The sequence below is a fragment of the Cryptomeria japonica genome, chromosome 8, assembly GCF_030272615.1.
Source record: "Cryptomeria japonica chromosome 8, Sugi_1.0, whole genome shotgun sequence".
In the NCBI taxonomy this organism is placed as follows: Eukaryota; Viridiplantae; Streptophyta; class Pinopsida; order Cupressales; family Cupressaceae; genus Cryptomeria; species Cryptomeria japonica.
The window spans coordinates 10,364,615-10,369,450 of NC_081412.1; the positions used below are offsets into that span (position 1 = coordinate 10,364,615).

At 38.8% G+C, this 4,836-nt stretch overlaps 1 long non-coding RNA gene across 1 annotated transcript; it reads left to right on the forward strand.

Annotated features, from left to right (window-relative positions):
• The first annotated feature begins 3,367 nt into the window (after nucleotides 1-3,367).
• LOC131054986 (uncharacterized) lies at nucleotides 3,368-4,601 on the forward strand. Its single transcript, XR_009108109.2, has 2 exons — nucleotides 3,368-3,464; nucleotides 3,650-4,601. It is a non-coding gene; the product is annotated as an uncharacterized LOC131054986 (long non-coding RNA).
• Nucleotides 4,602-4,836: the final 235 nt, after the last annotated feature.

Genomic DNA, 4,836 nt, shown 5'->3' on the forward strand with positions numbered 1-4,836 from the left:
AGGAGTAAGCCTTTAGAGTTCATGTGAGTTGAGAAGCGGTGATGATCAGGCATCAAAGGTACAAGATGGTACATCATAGGGGACACAGAATAGGTTTTAGGGACACATAGATAAAGGGTTATAGGTTCACCTAGTATTGGTACTCTTGGTATACAAGGTACAAGTACAGATTCATAGGGTTTGGGTATAGAGGGCACCAGTTTTGGCATAGGTTCTAGAGGTACATCTCCTATGGCTGAACTCACATAAGAGACTAGGGGGCATGAGGATGTTGCTCCACATCAGGTCACTTTAGGGAAGAGGAAGTTGAGATGGCTTTAGGACACCCTGAAATAGGCCAAGGAGTTAGTGGGTGAGCCACAAAGGATGGTTAGCTCAAGAGCTAGGCACCTAAGAGGTTTTGTAGTTATCTGGCCATGGTGACAGACATCAAAGATTTTGAGCCTTCCACCTTTGAGGAGGCAAAAGCCCAGAGTGTTTGGAGGGATGCCATGGTGGAGGATTATAACTCTATCATGAAGAATGATGTTTGGGAGGTCGTACCTAGAACAAAGGGGAAGTCAGTAGTGACTTCCAAGTGGTTGTATAAGATGGAGTATGCCATAGATGGAAGCAAGCTCCTCGAGCTTGGTATGCTAGGATTGATTCTTACTTGTAGAAGATGTGCTTCGAGAAGAGTGAGGCATATCTAAATCTCTACTTCATAGTGGTTGGGGACGGTCCACTCATTCTGGTACTTTATTTAGATTACTTGTTCATCACTAGAGGAGATGGACTCATAACTAGTTGCAATGAAGATTTTGCTTTAGAGTTTGAGATGAAGGACGTAGGACTGATGCCTTATTTCTTGGGATTGGAGGTTTGTCAAAAGGATGGGCACATCATTCTGGGGCAAGGGAAGTATGTTGGAGACATTTCGAGGAGGTTTCATATGGAGGGCTGCAGACCCATGACCCATGACCACCAATAGGAAGAAGTTGAGTACTTCCAAGTCAGAGTTGGTGGATAACACATTGCATTGTCAACTGATTGGCTCCTTGATCTATCTGGTCAACACTAGACCAAACATTTGTTATGTTGTGAACACTCTCAGTCAGTATATGGTGGAGCCTAGGAAAGTGCACTAGATATCAAAAAAACACATCTTGAGCTACTTAGCTGGCATGATGAATTATGGACTGAACTATGTTAGGGTGATGGATTTAGATTGGTTGGTTATATAGACTCAGACTGGGTAGGCTGTGCTATAGACAGGAAAAGCATTTCAGGGTGTTGTTTTGAATTGGGCTTGGTAGTTGAGTCTTGGTTTAGCCAGAAACAAAAGTTAGTGGCTTTGAGTTTTGTTGAGGTTGAGTATATTGCAACTAGTTAGGCTTAGAATTCAGAAACTAATTTTCTTTTACATATGTTTCAAGTAATTGATTGAGTAAGTTGGTTTCTTCTCTTGTGATATATTTTCCTTTCTCAATTCTTTATTTTCCTTTCTAATTTTCTCCAATTCATTTTCCAAAATATCTTTTAAACACATTAAATTCTCATTCTCTTTCTTTGTTCTCTTACCACTCTTTCCTATTGAAATGAATGAAACTCACCTTGTTTAAATGCTTGACAATGATTTTCTTACATTGATTTAGATCAACTCACTTTGGTAGCTTCGCTTTCCTTCACTTTTCCACAATTTCCTTTGTTACTAATAGCTAAAGTTGTATCTACATTTTATTTATGTAGCTTTTTATCCTGTGCTTGACAGTTTCACAAATTACAATGATCTTGGTTATAATACTCATCTCCTTGTATTTTCTTCACATAACTATATCCGTGACTTTACCAACTACAACCTTCTTTTCAAGAAAATTCTTTGATTTAGAAAAATAGCAATCTGGCTTACCTTTTATATCTTATGAACTCTTTTCCAATAGTTAGGCATTCTTTGGTAGTGAACTTTACTAAACTATGGAGGCTAGTCACTCATTTCTTTTCTACAATCTCTCTTCTATTCCTGCTTATGATAGCTTCAAAATTAATGAAGCACCTTGTTTTGGACATTAAAAAACTTGTGATTAACTTAAAAAAATGTTATGCCTCGTTGCCTTATTTGCGATGACTCTCCTTTGTTGATGGCAATATATTTCTATCCAGAAAAAATTGTGATCTGACTTCTCTGGCTGCTATTCACTTTAGCACCTTCCACGATCTCCCTTCCACTTTGTGGTCTTATGCTAGATATAGGGGACGTTCACGACTTCGCTGCTTTTATCTCCTACCGTTGAATTGAAGGTTGGCATGATAATAACGTTTGAACAAAAAATCTGAGCTACGGAACTCATTAATGAACGTATTGGTGAATGTGGATTCCGTGGGATTGATTTATTACATATTGGTCGGACAATTTCTTTCTGTACTAGTGCAAAGTCTCCGAAAAATTAATGTGGGTTCCTAATTTCTTTCTGTAGGTGGATAATCTCTTTCACGGATAATCACCATAGATTTTTTACAAATTAGCTGGACAGTTTAAGCCGGACTTCTGCGGAGTAGATAGATTTTAAAAGATTTCTATGTAGACGATCAGGGCCATGAGATACAAAATCAGTATGACTTCTGCAGAGTAGATAGATTTTAAAAGATGACAGACGGTATTCAATAACATGAAAACTGAGCTTACGATATCGAAAGTATATTTCACTTACAACATTTACTTAAGTCAGTAAACTCAGTTCATTCTAAAAGAAATAGGGAAGAGGATTCAGTAGTAGAGCATATTTCAATTGTTGTTGTAGTAGTTGTTGATTTAATGTTCAATTTTTTTACAACATTGGATCAATAGTTGTGACCTTAATATCCATAATGGAATGAAATGTATTTTTAGTTGTAAAAGGAAACCAATCATGCCATTCCAGATTCCAGTCAACTGCACAAGTATAGGGATCCTTTATTAATGCCTATTCATCTTTTTTTTTGGGACTTTTTTGGACAACTTGACAAAAAGTATGCTGATGTGACCTGAAACATTAGTTATAAGTAAGGGACTTACCATGTAAAAAATTGAGAGTTATTTAAAATTTTCACATAAGAATTTTGAAAAAACAACTACTTAAAAGAATCCTATATTAATTTGTATTTCCACAACACCTACACATTTAGGTATTTGATTGAATGAGAGGCACTTCCTTGTAGAGTGACATCACGTGTCATTTCTACTATGACGTGATCGGCGTTGATACGCATTTGAGTGCGTGCCAATGAATAAGATAGAATAGAAGCGTCCACAAATTATATAATTACCTGTCCCACCGGGTCCCCATACAATCAGATCTGACTGGCGATCCAGTTTCGCATTTCACACCTCTCTCATAGTTTAATCCTGGTCGATACATTTTCTAGCTGGCTCTCACTATAAATAAATGTGAAGGCTATTTGACAATCTATGCTGAGAATCATTTCTATAATGGCGCAATCTGTTGTAGGTATGAAGAAGTATCACCACTCTTTCTCTCTCTGAATTGTTTTCACGGGCAATTTCCATTCTTGATTGTTCTGCATATTCCGTTCTTTTAATATCTTCTGCATATTCCATTTCTTGAATAATCGATTTTGTTTACTAAGAATGAATATGCATTAAATAACGTTGATATCCTCATGTGATATACAGGATTCGGACTTGTTCCCCAAATCAAGGGTCTAAGCGGTGGCGTGGATCGAAGATAGGTGGCAAAGAAAAGGGTACAAACCCATTCATGTCCTCCACAGTGGACGATGGCCGCCTTCACTGAAATGTGCAAATCAGAATCAACTGCAACAAGGTAGGCGAACTCCTTGGCGAGAAGAAGATCAGCGGCCAGATGCACTAGAAGAGAAAGGGAACGCTCAAGCAAGTTATAAAGCACCCCTTCCTGATGAAGGCTATCCTCTGCAACATCCTGGTGGGTACCCTCCCTACACTTACAGCCAGCCTGGTTCCCCTCCCTACAAACAGAGTGGTTACCCTTACTCTGCTTACCCTCCGCAACAGCCTGGTGGGCATCCTCTGCAACAGACTGGTGGGTATCCTCCGCAACAACCTGGTGGGTATCCTCCCTACAGCCAGGATGGTTATCCTTCCCCTGGTTACTCTGCCTATCCCCAGCAGTATCCTCCGCAGCAGCTTTACCCTAATGTGGGCTATCCACAGTATCAGTATCAGTATCCTGCACAACAGCCTTATCCTAATTTAGGCTATCCACAGTATCAGTATCCTCCGCAGCAGCCCTACCCGCCTTCTCCTCGGCAGTGAAAGTGGCCAACCATTGCAGATGTGGCGGCTTTAGCAGGCCTCGCAGCGAAGTAGAGAATCGCCAATGGCATCACTGACATGGTCTAGTAGGAATGGTTTAAATCACACATATTAAGTTTATGTTTTTAGGTTTATAAGTATTAAATATTTGGAGTTGATTGACATTTTCTAGGTTTAATATGTGGCTTAATGTGTGTGGTCCCATTAAGAATATACTTTTATGCTTAAAAGTGTTAAACACTTAGAGTTGAGTGACATTTTCTAGGCTTAATATGTGGCTTAATGTGTGTGGTCGCATTAAGAATATACTTTTAGGTTTAAAAGTGTTAAACACTCAGAGTTGACTAACATTCTCTATGCTTAATATGTTGCTTAGTGTGTATTGTTTAAGACTGGCTGGTCTAGTGGGAATAGGGAGTGTCAATGTGTTATTTGCCAACTTTGTATATTTTACTATGGTGTTATTAAAGAGCACTTTTGTTTATTCGTTGCTTGTGCTATGGTGATATCGAGATCCCTTCTCTTTATTCATTTCTTGTGATAGGGTGATATTAAATTTGTTTCTA